The sequence below is a fragment of the Falco punctatus genome (assembly GCF_963210335.1).
Source record: "Falco punctatus genome assembly, chromosome: 12".
Classification (NCBI taxonomy): Eukaryota; Metazoa; Chordata; class Aves; order Falconiformes; family Falconidae; genus Falco; species Falco punctatus.
In genome coordinates, this window is record NC_137592.1 from 7,985,853 (window position 1) to 8,001,760 (window position 15,908).

The following is a 15,908-nucleotide window of genomic DNA, read 5'->3' on the forward strand; positions in this document are numbered from 1 at the left end:
TCCTCAGGCTAATAGAAATGAACCTTTCCTTCAGTCATGTCTAAATCAGCTGCTTTTCATTTTATTGAGTGCCTTCTAGTTATTGTAGTAGAGGATGACTAGACATGCTCGTGAGACCTTCATGAAATTTTCGTATTTGCTTCTATTTCCAAGCCATTTTAAGAAACCTTTTTTTTTATTTATTTTAAATTTTTCACTTAAAGTTTTTCTGTCCTGAGTACTTCAACAACTGATTGAACTTTTATTGAGAGGCAGAGGGGAAGAAAACAAATCTAATTTAACCGAATCAGGGGGAAGCAAGTTCATGTTCTCAAACCAGAGAATTGTCTTCAAGTTCACCCCTAGTGGAAGGTCCATGAGTTTCAGCACTGCAAGTGAATGATTCTGGCCCAGAATGATTTCATCTATCTGAAAAGGAAGTTAAGTGTTTTGTCAATTTTGTCTAAACTGCCAGGTTTTCCTAGAAATAGTGCTCCAGGTTTTCAGAAGCCTGGAGACATTTTTGTCATTTCAACCTTGTTTAGCTTATTATATCCTGCCAGCCATGTGTAGATAAACTGCTATGAGGACTGCTGCCTCCATTAAAAGCCCACATCTACTCTATCAACAGGCCTTCAGTATCACAACCATTATAAAAGCCCTAAAATTTGTTCTGCCATTGATGATAGGCAAGTTTCAATTTGTGGTTGCTAGCCTGCAAAAATGGTCTACAAATGGCATGTTGCAGGCTGTTATTTTGTATCCTGCAGGATGGTGTTCAAGTCCTCTCTCTTCCTTTCAGTGTGAAGGTCGTTCCTCCAGATCAGAAATTGCTATGGCTGTGAGTGACATAGGGAACTATAACAGAAGCTTAATTTAGAATAAAAATACAGGCAGTAGAATAATGTTCCATATCATTTACTTGCCTATGATTTGACAAAAATGTTAATTTCTCACTGAGCTGGAGATAAGACCAGTTCTTAAGAGAACAGCATATTTGGCAATATGTTTATTGTTCAAATTGGTGGATTAGTTGTCAAATGATTCTTGCTTTATTTCAAATAGGAAATATTCTCTTGTTTCCTCCATTGCCTTTTTTAAAGCAGAAAAGTGCTTATGACCACCTTTTTACAGATTTTATTTTCACCAAGCTTTCCTGAGACTGTAACTGTTCAATAGGACAAATCCATGTTTCCTAGTATTGATGAATCTGGCTCTTGGAAAGTGTGCGTTACAATGATTAGCTATCTGATTAAACCAAGAAAAAGAGCTGCCTTGAGAGTTTGAAACAAGTGCCCTTCGGAAGATTTCATTTCATTATCTCCCTAATCAGTGTTTTGTAAGTTCAGTGTACATCCTATGCACATCTTTTAAATCAGTGCAGATTGCATATTGGTTTATATTGTTATCACAAATTAGCAGTGCAATATCGGTTTCTCTGATGCAGGGAACTCTGAACAGGAATCGTTTGCATTTCTATTTGAGCATCCTGGAGACAAATATAACGAAATGAATAGCCTTTTAATTTAATTGGCTTCCAATGTGAGTCTGAGAATAGAAAGCACAATACATTGCACAGTTACTGTAGAAACGGTTGAGGTCAAAAGCTCAGCAGGCAGACCCTACATCAGTCACCACTGCTCTTGTGCAGTAATTTTTTTTAATTTCACTGCATCTCCATCAGACCCCAGGAAGCCAGATAATTCGGCGTTAGTATTCCAAGTGGAAGTACTGGGTCATTTGTCACTGGTCTGATCATGCTATGGAATCCATTTTTAAAAAGCTGCCAAAATGAAAAACTACATTGTATCAGTGCACTTATATATTAGCCACAAGAATAAGATTGGGAAAAGAGGGGACGGGGTAAGAGAGAGAGAGAGGAACTCTTTCCTTCGTAGAAGGAAAAAAAAAAAAAAAAAACAACCACAAAAAGAAAAAACAAACAGAACAAGGCAAGATGAGGTGGTACAAAATGGATAATAGTCTGCCAATAAACCCTCTTTCAAAAACATCTTCCTATTACAGATTACAGACAGTTAAGATTTATGTGTTATTTAGTGGAGCCAGCCTTGCTGAATGCAGTGAAAGCAAAAAGGGAGATAATATCATGCTAATATTCAAAACTCCTACACCCTTTTCACTGTAAAAATAAAGAGATATAGCTCTTGTAAAACTTCCGCTAGCCTAGGAGCTCATCAATGAACATATAAACTGTTCCACATAGTGCTAAATGGAGAAAAGGGGTTTCTTTAATATTTTTGGACGGGCTAGTGCCAGATCCGTGCTGCCGCTTCAGCTTGAATTCGTTCATCTGTCTGCAGAAAAGTTCAGGACTCCTCATCTGTGTCTGATCCCGTATGTTTACACTGGTACAAAAAACTGACACAAAGCACTTGCTTATGTAGCAGACTCAACTGTTCAAAGGGAAGTGCACTAACCTCTCATTTAACTTGTGGATTGTTGATTTTTAAAAGCACAAAATTTCATTTTAGGAGGTCTTGCATGAACAGTTGTTGGCATTTTTAAAATTCTCTATTACTACACTAAATTATTACATAGAACTGTATTATTATTTGCTGAAGGAGATGGAGGAGGCAGTACTTTCCAGTTAAAAATATCCCAGAGGTCAGTGTTCTTTCCAAGGAGGTAGAGGACTTAAGTCCAGTTTCCCTTTGTGTCTAGAGGAAATTCAGTCCCTTGCCTTCCGCCTGTGAGCCAGGTACCCAGGCTGTGTGCAGGCTCTGGCTCTGTCCTCTTGTGCAAACCCAGCTGCTGTACACTGGGCCAAAAATAGGACACATGTTGGTGTGTGATTTTGTAACCTGGCAGCAAAGATGCTCACTTGGGAAGGACAGGATTCGAAAGCAGTCTGATCATTTTGTCTGCATGGCTCAGCACTAGCAGGGAAGCAGTGCTGTGGGCACAGGCTGAAAGCCAAGTTCCCCAGGTATAGACACAGTTGTTGGGCTGTTTGTAACAAGGTGGTCTGCAAAGAGCAGATCCAGTGGGTCAGGATGAGGCCTCCCCAGTAAAGGGAAAAAGGGGAGTTGGTTGAAAGACACTTTATAAGGTCATCTCTGGTGCTGGAATGTCTCAAAAGCAAAAGTGTGAGGAAGAGCTTTAGATAGTGCATGTCATTTAGGTTCCTGTGTGCAAATAATGGGAGTGGCATTTTGCAAGTTTCGACATGGCAGTGAGGTTTCTTTGTGGACAAGGAAAATGGACCAATATCTTCAATCTGTCCCTTGTTGGCCCTATTCATCTGAGGGAGGACAGTGAACTTCCAGATCAGTTTGCACTCACAGCCTGAGTCAGGAGAATGGCAAGCAGCAGTTTGCAACCCAGCTGCTCCTGATCACATTTAGTAGTGACACGTGAGAGCATAGCCTGGCTGCTCAGGGGTGCTTTGTCTGAGCTAAGCCTTGTGCTGTGGTAAGCCATGTTAATGCTCCATGTAGATGTCCATGGGGAACTAAAGGCATCACAGTTTGATTTAGGTATAGAAGTATTTGACATGTGTGCCTGCATTGAGTGCACAAACCAGTACTAGGTGGGTTTTTGTGCTGTCATGAGGAGGTTGTCCTGAGCAAACGTGCTATTGCAGGTTTTGTGAAAATTTGACGGCTAATGCACCCAGACAAACTGGATGTGGCCTAGATACACAGCCTACATTGTTCACTGCAGAAACACTTTGCTTAATTGTGGTCAGGCTGCTGTGAACAGGTATCTGTAAGGTGGGCTCAAGCAGGTTGATTCCTCTGCCTTGAATTTAAACCCTTAATTGGTCTGAATTTATTTATCTCAAGTACCCTCATGTAGACAACCCTCAAGTCAAAGAGATTAGCCTCCAGTTTAACTCTATTGAAAAAACTAATTGGGAAGAAAATTAAAGGAAAATATGAAGAAGTGGATTTTTAAGGGGAAAGCTCCAATGCCTTTGTGAGAAAGAAAGTCACATAAGGTGAATTTGACCCAGCTGGGGGGATACTGTGCCTGCAATGTAACATTGCATAGTATCACCTATGCCTCAGATGGTTTCTGTACCTGCTATGTTTCACCAAATCCAAAACAGGAAATAGTTGTCACTTTAAAACACATTATCACTTCTGATAAAATTGTGTATTTCTCCTTCTTCGATAACTGATGTTCCTCAGATAATGTTTGATCTGGAAGCAAAGTTTCTCTTTTTCTCAATATTCAGCTCTATTGAAAAATACTGGTCTTCTGTTGAAGAAGCCAAGCTTCACATAGGACTGTTTCCCCTAACCTTGACTACTATTTCTAAGTACTCTGCCTTTCAATGGAAATCCTAGTGTAGTCACCTTTGGATTTCTATCAAGTGGCATAAGGTAACTGAGTGTTGTAGCCTACCTGTAGAGAAGCACTCTCTGTAGAAGCAGATTTTATAATTATACAGAAAAGAGAATTTATTTTTCTGCGATGTGAAATGATTCACACCTGGTCTATCCTCACTCTACAGTATGCTAAATAATGCATGCATTTTCTTAAGGATATTAAGACATGACTGTAAAAAAGTGAAACTGAGAGAGGAGCTCATATAATGTACTACATCAGGGGGGAAAAAAACACGGGTAAGTATAAACGGAGAAAATGGCTGTCAGCCCTCATGGAAATAACACATTTTCTTCATAATCTCCTGACACAGGGAACAGACAGCTCCAAAAAGCAGCTGTCTTGATACTGGGTTGAAAACAAAAGGAGGCTGAAGAACAGTAGAGCCTGCTAACTATAATCTGTACAATACCTAAGCACTAGTAGGTTATTTCAAAGCATGAAATGCAGCAGAGTGTGTGTGTGTTAGGGTGGTGAAGCAGTCAGCAAGGACACTGTAAGTGACACCAGGCAGACCTGGGAGAGTGCCAGTACTGCAAGGGTTAAGAGCAGAGCGGGGGCATTTCTACCAGAACCTGCTGCAGACTAATGGTTAATTGGCCCAGGTGCAAATCTCACTTCACCTCACCCCTTCCTTTAAGTCGTGGTGGCCCTTTGTCTTGTGATTTCAGACTTCAAAATCCAGTCAAGCTACCTCTGTTGGAAAAAAAGATAAATATAGGCAGAGAAAAAATGTCTTCTTCCAAAATCAGCTTTACACTGGAAGACAGCATAGCTACTTTATTGTGGTAAGTCTCGAGGCAATGGGTGTCATGGCAAGAAGTACAATGGGTTCTCTTTCAGGCAGTGCAATGTATGCTTCCACGTTCTTTGCTTTTTAAGTTCATACTTACTTTTGCTTTTTCCTCTTCTTTGCAAATTGCCTCATTCTCTCAGTTATGAAACAGTGGGTTTTAGGATGACTCTGCAGGTTCATGGGCCTTGGGATGATGTGCACCTCTCGCTTCCCAGGGAGTAAGGAAGGGTTCCTCAGGGTGCTCTTGTCTCTGCAGCAAGTTTAATACAGGCTGACTGGCCTTGCTAGGAGTGGCGTGATGGTAGTGCTTGGTTGCTGAGGGCTGGGTGGCAATGGGAACAGCACAGAGCTGTGATGGCTACATGGAAGTGGGTAGCAGCAGCAGAAGATAGGAGTAGGGCTGAAGGGGTAAGGTGGAGAATGCTTTCATATAGGGCAATACAGGGGTGGCTTTGTCAAGAGTAGCCGTTGGTAGGAGGTTGGATGAATGAATGTACTGAATGCATCTTTTATGAGCAATTCCTTCCAAGTGCTAGGTAGCTCTGTAGGCCACTGTTTCACTTTTAGGAAACTCAGCTCTCCTGACAGGTATGTCCCTTTCATGGGGTATTTTTCTTGCCTGGAGCTGTAAAAAATAATGATATCAGCTCATCTGGTAAGAATCTCCAATCATGCTCTGTTTCACAGCAGGAATGTGAGGGGGTGGACAATGAGAAAAGAAAGCACCTCAGCCTCCAAACACACCATCCTGTAACACCGAGGCTGCCTGTCACAATTCCAACATAATTATTTGCTAAAAAGGCTGAAGTCTGCCTTCCTGTTTTTGGTACTGTTCCTGGGAGCAGCTGCTGCTTTCCATTGAATGAATGCCTGTGTTCAAATTTGCAAAATATCCCATGTCCTGTATGGCATATATGCATTCCGTAGATTTTATCCTGGAAGGGAGGTGAAGAATCTAACAGGTCTAGTCTGTACTGTAATCAAAGATTTATGAGTAGCCATGCATTTTTAATGCATATAAAGTAATAAGAGCTGTACAGTAAAAGCAGAAATGTGACATTAAATGGTTGCTCTTGCCAATTTTCCACAAGGTATTATCAAAGCACCATTTTAGCAGCAGGGTTGCAAGACTGCATCCTCCAATATGAAGATAATGATTTGATCGGGCTCCAGTAAGGCCACAAGCATCCTGTGCTTGAGGGCCTGCTCAGCTTCTCTCACAGAATTTTAAAAGAAGCTCAGCTGGTCAGACCAAATGACTAATCGGAGATGTTTTGTAACACATCCTTTTATTTCATACCCATAACTGACAACTTCAAAGCCAGTATTTAAAATAAATAAAAAAATAAAGGTGGTGGTGATCAAAGCGGAAAGGAAGCATTAGCACAGGATGGATCTGTCACCCTCTTGCCCCGGGTACTGTTTGGCAGAGAAGAAATCTTCTGCCCTTTCTTTTCATATGTATCTTCTAGTGTATTAATCTTTTTTTTCAGTGTTTTCTTTTTCCTGAGAATCTCACTTTCTCCTTTTGTAGTCAGCTGCCAGAGAGATGTATTTTTTTCTTACTAGCTGCTTCAGAATTTCCTACGGTTAGGTGAACTGATGCTTCGGGGGAATTATTGAATTCAAGTTATTTGGTGGTACTCCTTCCTGCTTCTGCAAGCGTTGCAGGACAGCTAAGACATACATCATTTTATTTTCTGGAACATTTAGGTCACTGATTTGTCTGCTAGCCTGGCAGTGTTTTATTTTCAAATTGTACATGAACAAGTGTAAAGATCTGTGAGCATAATAAAATCAGCGAGAAAAGAGACTAAGGTTCATCACAGGATTTCTTGCAAGTTAATTGTTGGAAGCATTGCATACAATCTGGCTTGCTTATCAAATTGATTAAAATGGCTAAAGCAAGAGGCAGCATTGTATCTAAATTCAGTCGGATTTGTCTTAAGTAAAAGTTTGTTTAGAAATGTAACAAGAAAAAAGTAAATGCAAACAGCTGGTAACTTGCCCTTCTGTGACCTGCCTAAAATGATCTGTTTGCAGAATCCTGTTAATGGGAAAGGTCTGGTACGTGGTACTTTGCTGAATGCTGCTTGATGCGTCCCTTGTGTTACCTTCTGTGGCCTAAATGAAGTTTTGGTTCAGCAGTTATAATTTGGGGAACAAATATTGATTAACTGGTGTCCAAAACATGCCAGATATATTCTAGTTTTGCACTGATTTCTACTATTGTACTCCTTGCCTTTATGTATTCAGTGATATGTGTTTTGGAGTAGCTGCAGTATCAAAATTGTTAATTTTCTGCCACTCGGCACATGTGCTGGTATGCCCTCCAGCTTTGGACCCCTGGCATCCTGCTTTGCTCACGTGTTTCCTGTGGGAGAACTAAGCTTGCCTGCGTGGCCCTGGCTTGTTTCTATTTGGCCTGAGAAGCTAATCTTTGCAATTATTGTCACCAATTCAAGCCCATCCAAGTAGCTGGCTTCGAGAATATTTTAAATACTGCTGCCACTGTTTCAGAGACCCAGATGTACTAGCTTGAAACATTTATGCTATTAAAAGAGCTGTGAGAAATGTTGGATGAGGCTCATGTTGACTTTGCAGCCAAGATTTCACCCTTTCATTATAAGACTAGCTTTCAAACTTCTGATCAAACCATGGACTAACAGATTTATTTCCCCCACCCCCCAAAATCTAATTTGCAAATACAATCTTCAGCCTGAGACTCAGACTGCAATTGATGCTGATTGGAATAGTGTGAGGGAAATCGGTCTGTCTAATTCTTTATTTGGTATCATTGAATGAATGCCAGCATTAGTTAAAATATCCACCAAACACCAGAGTTTTATACCTTAAGTCATTAGTCACTAATTGTTCTTTTCTATTTCCCTGAGGGTAGAAAAGACTTCAGTCAGAGAAGAAGAAACAATGGCATGATCAATCACAGACTTCTTGAATTGCAAATAAGAATCGGCAACCAGCTCAGTAAACATGTTCCCACAAACCTCTAATGCTGGTCTTTTGAGCTTTTCATTCTCATATGACTCTTCACACACGGAAATCTTTCTTACTTTTTTTGGGGTGGTAGGGGTTTATACTGCCAGTAACAAAATGTAAGAATGTGTGAAATTGTATGTAATTTGTCCCCAGTAAAATGGTGCTTTCTGACTTGCAGAGACTCTTGAAACGGGGATGCTCTACCTTCGTATCAGCACAATGCCCATCATGTCAGAGCCAAGGTGACATGTCTCTGACAGAAGCCCTAACATAGTCTCTTTACACCTGAATACAAGCAGTTATTATCTTTTATATTATGATAAGAAACCAGTAGTGGTCTAAGAAATGGTGCTAAGCTGCTGGTAGAGTTAAGTACTTGGTGTTTTTACAACTATCTTCTAAGTATGTGCTATGCAGCTGGGTATTCTCTCACCTCGTGTACTGGCGAATGCCAGTGCAGCTCAGCTGGGATCTTAATGCTTTAGTGTCATCGAGGCCTCTGTGACACAGCTGTCATGTTGGGAGTTGCCAGAAGGGACTGCCTTTGCTGCAGAGATGCTGCTAGGAATATCTGCAGCTCCCCATGGCCTTCTATTCCATTACAGGGAATTCTTAGATGTTCCAGGCACAGAACAACAAACAATGCCTTGATCCCCCAGAGTTTTCTTTTTTGCCATCTCAGAAATCATTTAACAAGTTTCTGCTATGCATTTGAAACAGAAGCACTCAGTGAGTCATGTGAATGTTCCCCCCTTTGCCTCATTCTCATGATCAGAATGAGACTGAATGCCGCCTTTGAAAATATGCTTCAGACAAACCAAACCCGTTGAAGTCCTACCTGGATTCCTGGTGGAAACATAAAGGACTAGGAGACATGCAAAGTAACAGGATAACTAATCTTTTCTTCTGTCTGTAAGCTGAAAAACTTGATGTAATAATGTGTGAGCTATGGCTCCTGAGCCAGACAAGCTTTGTTCAGTGGCACATTTTAGAGATGTGCTGCTGATGGTTTCGATTCTGTTGAGATCTGGCTGTTGGAAAGGGATAAAATGTTTTATTACCCTGGTCCTGGATAAGGGCATGTCTAAATAAAAAGCCATTTGGGAAAGGACTGTTCCCTGTTCTTTATTTTTTGCTTGAAACGTTTGGCAAAATTGGATTTTATTCTTGACTCTGCAATAGATGAAGAATATAATGAGATAGCAGCAAGCAAGTTGTGTGTAAAGTGATTGTAGTTGTCTAGCTCTAAGGCTGTTTTCATTGAGGTGTCTGTTACAATAATGTAGTTATGCTATGCTTCCTGATCAGATTTTCCTAGAGATCTCTGCTGTATGCAAACATAAAAGAACTTGGAAGCTCCTAAGCTTTCCAAAATGTTAATGTAAACATGTTACATATGTAGGACTAGTGAGTATTTTCGAGGCCAAATGCATATTGGAATGTGATTAACTGATTAATTAACTAATAATCAATTGCTATTGGTCTTAGACAAACCTGTACCACATAGGTTTGCTTTGCAAGGGTCATTAAGCATGGCACTTCTACCCTTCGCAATGGGGGTAGCTCCACCTGGACTGGTAGCTGGTGCTCTATTTTCAGAAGTGGGCAATAAGCACTTCTAAGGAACAATTTCCCTGACTGATTTTAGGCAATACTGCGTCATCTAGTAGCATCTATTCCTACATATAGCACACCCAGACTTCTAGTTCATGTATTAAAACCTGCGTAGATGAATTCTGCCTGACATCTGGTGAGTCTGCAAAACTACAAGTAGTGGCAGAATGTACCCATTGGTAATGTGATTATTAGGAACACTTTTTTGCTGCTTGGCCTGGGTGAATCATCCAAGACTTAATTCTCATCTTTTGCCCAGTAGCACAGGAGACTGTGCCCAGGGACGGCTTCCACAGGAGTCAGGTTCCCAAGGAATGTGTTTTTTAGATGTAAATAGCAACAATGCTGGTGCCAAGAGGCTTGTTTCAGGCTGGTTTAACTTGCCTTTTTTCCCTAGCTCATTCATGGTTGAGAGTAAAAACAGTGATATCTGGGATGGTTTTGTGCAGTTTCAGCTCTGTCCCTCTTATCCATTTTGCTCAAATGTCAAACTCTGCAGTAGTTCGTTCTTAGCAAGGGAAAGGCAACTGGTTTGTTCTGTATATAGTGATTACTTGACACTTAGCTCCTTGCTAAGTAACGCAGCAATCGGTCATTGCAAGGAAAGCTGCATTGGTATGTACTCATTCATTCAGTTTCCTTCAGTGTTCAGTTGAAGAAAACAGAGTATTATGCTGTAAGAGAAATTGTGTAACTGGCAATTAATAATCTCGCTCTTACAGCCTACCTTCTGTCTGAAACTTAACACATCATTTAGATTATATATATACATATAACCCCAACCTTACTTTGAGTTTTATTTTAACAGTCCTTAATGCTCCTGTGTATGTACAGCTCTAAAAGACCACAATAAGAATATACCAAAAGGGGACTGAAATGTCCTCATTGATGTCCAATTTTAGTACAATACTGTGTGGTATTAATGTCACTTACAATCACGTACTTTTGTCAGGGCCCTGACATATCTGGACGTAACAGCGTGACTTTTATAACCTTGTTACAGAAAGCAGTTAGGGGCAACATCCAGCTCTGTAGTTACGTATCACATGGAGATGTAAGGAGCTTCCAGCAGTGAATTTAATTAGCAGGAAACACAGAGTACTCGGTGACCTGCAGTGCAGATAACGCCGTTCCTGTCCAGCGAGATCGGTCTCTTTCAATAGAAGGGTACCTAAACTGCCCTAATACCAGATGCATACACAACTGACAGGCTTCCAAGGGACTGTAGTTGGAAACTTCCAACCTGGAAGGCTGAATTAGGAAATGCAATGCCAGAAAATCCAATCTTGTACCAAGTAACACCATGGTCAGCTTTAAAATGCTGAGGAATAATCCAGAAGGAAGTATGAGCTAATACCAGCAGTTACCAGACATTTCTCAAGAATGTATAGAACAGATTGTGGTAATCAAAGCTGCACTGCACAGAGGAATAAATGAGCTGATGCTTTGTATGTGTTAGTCCGTAAGGGTAAGTAGAGTCATGACATACAACTTTGTATGAAAAGGAGTCTTGAGGACTTGCATTGGCTGTGATGAAGGAATTCCTTATCTGACATTGAAGGGATATTAAAAATTAATTAAGCTAGACCTGATTTTGTTAAGGTTTGCGGTGCTAAATTCCAATCCTCTGAAGTGTCTGAGGTTGCAGAAGAAAGCTGCTTAGTTACCCTGCACTTCTCAGACCAAAAGAGCTGATAATTGAAGCCATGCTCAGTTGGGGTGTAAATGAGGATGAGGTGAGACACGCTTTTGTAGGATGGGAAAAGCGTGAGCATCAGTAATAGAGTGTTATAATAGTTGGCCTTTACTGCCGATACAGAGCTGGTGCAAGTGCACTAAGCATAACATCCTGACCCAGCTGTGGTGGAAAAGCCCCAAGCTTTTCCCAGCTGAGTGTCCCTAGCCAGCACAGACTCAATTGAGAACATCTGGAGACACCGACCAGGTGGCTCTCTAACAGGTAGGGTCCTGGGAGTTGTAGGTTGTGTATCTATCTCCAGCAAATTGCTGAATGGCTCTGGGGCTGCTTTGCAGAGCCTCATGGCATCTCCACTGTAAAGCAGGCTTAATGGTGTTTGCCCTGCTCTGCAAGGGGCTGGGCAGCCACACAGGAAAATGTCTCTTTTGGTATTTCTGTGATCCTCTGGAAGAATGATACCTGCCATGAGAAGAGCTGCTCTCATTTTGCTACTGACTTTCTCTTCTACTTTGTGCTGTGTGTTTGTACTAAATGCCTGTTGGATTTCACAGCGTTGATGCAGTCAGGTTTTCTGCCTATTTAAAATCTTCTATCCATTTCCCAGCCTGACAGTGTCTAGTACCTGACTTAAAGGGCCATTTTTGCTGTGATGATCCTGTTAAGACACTTGCGGGGAGTTACCTGCACGTAGCTAACTTTAACTAAGTTTGACCTAGAATAAGAGCAGATATTTTTAGGGTTGTTCTTGAGTGTAAGCTAAAATCTTCAGTCAAGAGCTGCAGAAGAAGCTGGAACCGAGTATCTGCACAGAACCAAAAGGAACAGGATTTCAAATAATTTATTATTTAATAAATAAATTGGTAACAAGTGAGTTCCCTAATTCTCATCTAAGATGACTTTCATCAGAATAACTGCCTTTCAGAAATGTACTTCAGCTCACTCACATCGGGATGTTTGGACGTGCAGAGGCTTGGATCTCTCCAGCAACCTGAGAGCAAAGAAGCTGTGCTGGAGGCTGTAGCCTGTTTTGGAGCACTTCAGATCTATCAGTTCACCTCCATCCTTTTTGCACCACCTCAGGAAAACAGGTCAATTAAAACCTTCTCAGTGTAATTTCTAAGCTCTACACTGCAGCCAGCAAGTGAAAGGTATGAGACAACCTTGCAGACTGCTCCCAGGACCAGACTTTAAGCTTGGGAGCTAACTATAGATTATAGGTAAATACAATGAGAGGGATACCAGCAGGGCTATGCAAGATTTCTCTTCAAGTCTTTGTCCTGATGTAGGTTTGTTCTGTGATGTTGAGTGAGTAACTTAATTTCTTTGGCTTCATATCCATCTGTAAAGGGACAGGCACAGGCCTTCATCTGCTCAGTGTGGCTGGAGGGAATATTGCCGTTTTAAAGCTGCTCTGTGCTTGACCTGCCCTGGGGAGGACATGTGGGTGCCTGACAGAGGAGAAATGGGCAGAGAGGCATTTCTTGTTTGGTTTTAGTAGCACTTGGCTGGATTTATCTGTCTCCCAGTGGCAGGAAGTGTTTGCAAACACATATGTGTGTGAGTGCTGGGATAAGGTGTGTCCTGCACCATATGGTATGTGCAGATGTATGTTGGCAGGTGTGAACTGTGTAACTATATTTGTGTGCATTGAGGATGGTTTTGGAGGAAGAAAGAGGCTGCTGAGAACTCTGGCTAGGTACTCACTTTTCTTGTAATGTATTACTTTAATTTAAATTCACTTTACAGTCAGTGCACATGAGAATTATTTTGAAGGTTTAATTTGCTAGCTGCTGAAAGCAATAAGGTGGCTATCAACAGGAGAAATAGCTTGGCTGTTTGTTAATGCTCTTGGGCTGTACTGTAAGTACTCCCGGCAGCTGTAATGGTAGAGGAGCAAATAAAGCATTGTTGCTTTTAGAACAGTTTGTTTTATTGTATCAATAGTTTTCTGTTTCTAGATATTTACACGTAAAGTATTTTCTGGGGCAGATAGCTGGGGGAATCCATGTGGATTCCCAAAAACATTCAGACAGAAAAGCTGTTAAACCATCTAGAAAACATTACATTTGGTCTCTTATTAGTGGCAAAAACTTCATTACATTTATTATGTTTGGATTGGTGCTAATTTTCTGGCCATCTTGGTCAGCAGAAAGGGTACTGAATTGCCTATATTTGTACTGGGAATTTAATTTCTTAGGATGGTGAGATCTGATTTTATCTGCTGTAAGCAACCATCTGGAGTAAGTTTATTTGTGTTACGTGGCTTGCATGTATTTATAGTTCAGACTGAGATCTCTTAAACTGAATTCTCTGAATTTTTACATATCACATAAATGACATTTGCTTGCAACACAGTGGAGTGATTACAGTGAATGCTAAAATGGCAACATTCTGCAGTAAAAAAAAATTACAATGTAAAATGAACATTCATTTACAACAGAGTGTAAATTTATACTATTTAATGAAATGCATTCGCTGTGCGTTGAAATACTTCTTGTGCCTATTGAAATACAATTACAAAGCACTGAAACTTATAATATTGTAACAGAGACATTCTGTTACACAGTAAAAATTGTGTCATGTTTGTTAAAATTATATTTGATAGAGTGAAATAAACATGGTTTGTGCATATGTTTGTCTCTATAGAGAAAATTTTAAAATTGTATCATGTCATCAATCTGCTATAGACCAGAACTCCTATACCTGGGTTTATTCAGTATCGGTCATATTCCACCTCACAGCAGTCATTAATTGTTCCTTTGTGATTGAGAAGATGCCTTCCTCAGGAGGGGTATGAGGGGACACAGCTTGTCAGGGAGCATGGCTGGGTATAGAAGTTTCTGGAGCAGGTCTTGCGTGATGAGCAAATGCTTTTAGCTGGTAGGTTAACCTTCTTACCCATCTGCATGAGGTTGGTGGGACCAGGAGACATTGCATCTCTTAGAAGGAGAAAGAGAGATTGACCAAGAGGTTGCTTTACAAGCAAAGTGGCCCCTATGTGAACAGTTATGTACAAGTTCTCTCGAAGCGGTAACAGAGATCTCCGGATAGACATTATTTTGCAAGTATCCAAATAGAATATATTTGTGGTACTTGGCAATAAAACTCTATTGTCCACATGCTGGACTTGTTTCAGGGAGAGACTCTTCCAGCTCTTGCAGAATTGGCTAAAGCAAAGAATTATAGCTGGGGGCTATGTTATTCACACAGGTGCTGGAGATGATTGAAACATAAAAAGAAAATGCCTTTGTTCCAAGCCCAGTACCATTCACTGCCATGAGAGAAGCTTGATAACACAAATGCATTTGTTCCCTCACAACTCTTGCTGTAGACACGCTCTGAGAAAATGTGTATATTTTTGCACAGATTCAGAAGTGGTTTTAATAATATATGCCCGGTAATCGTACTGATTCATTAGGCCATAATTGTGCTAGTGAAATAAAAGGTTTCTGGCTGGGACTTTCTGGGGTTGCTCTGGATAGCCTTCAGCCATGCTATCGAAAGCATTTTTTCCTTGGCATGCAGTCTTCCTTTGATATTCCTCAGCTATCCTGTAAAGCTTAGGGAAAAACATCCTGGAGACAACTCCAGCCGTCAGGCTGCACTGGCACCACAGCTCCAGCACCCGTCCCTTACTGAGGCTGGCACCGAGGCTTCCTGGTGCAACCGACCCCGTGCGGGGGCTTCCTGGAGGAGGCATGAATTACTGCAATCCTCAGGCCACTCCGACTGATTGCAAAACCTGCTTATTGCACATAGCATCTCAGGCTCTGGAGAGCACTGGAGGGTGATCTAAGATCTACTTGGCAGGAGGTGGTAGGCAGACGGTCACTCCTGTTGTTGGGGTGAAGGTCTGTGCTCTGGTATCACTGGTGCTAAATTAACAGCTTTATTTGTTGATACAAGTGTGACAATCCTTGCTTTTCCACAGACCCTGAAGAACAGGCAGGTTCTCACTCCAATAAAAAAATTAAGCACCCCAGATTATGGTGCTGATCATCAGCTACTGCAAGATGCCTTTTATTGGTGCAGATTCTGGTCTGCTTTCTCTTTGTAGCTGGTGTTAAATTTCTAGCTGAAGATATCACGGTTTGCATGCCCATTTCTATTCCATAAGTGTAAGGAGACTTGATACTCTTGGGCTAATGTCTGATCTGTTCATTTCTGTCTTCATCTCAGCTGAGGAAGTTGTTACATAAAATAAATGAAGTAAAGATGAAGCTGGCCATTCCTCCTCTCCTTTTCAAAGGCCATCAACTGATTATATTACTGAATGTTAAGACCTGATATTCTGAAATCACATCAGGTTTCCAGTTGCCCTTTGTATTTCAAAAGAGGAAAACTTGCTATTTAGTCCAACCATAATGTTGGTTCAAATTGAATGGGCAAGAGGTTCAAGAAGTTGCCTAGGTTAACTTGTGGATTTGCTGTTACTCATTTTCTCCAAGCTGCCTGTATGTTGCCTAGAGC

The 15,908-nt window shown here is 41.0% G+C and overlaps 1 protein-coding gene across 1 annotated transcript in view; it reads left to right on the top strand.

Annotated features, from left to right (window-relative positions):
- Nucleotides 1-15,908, top strand: part of LOC308071802 (uncharacterized protein) — a 110,798-nt gene that overhangs the window by 17,693 nt on the left and 77,197 nt on the right. The window lies entirely within an intron of this gene.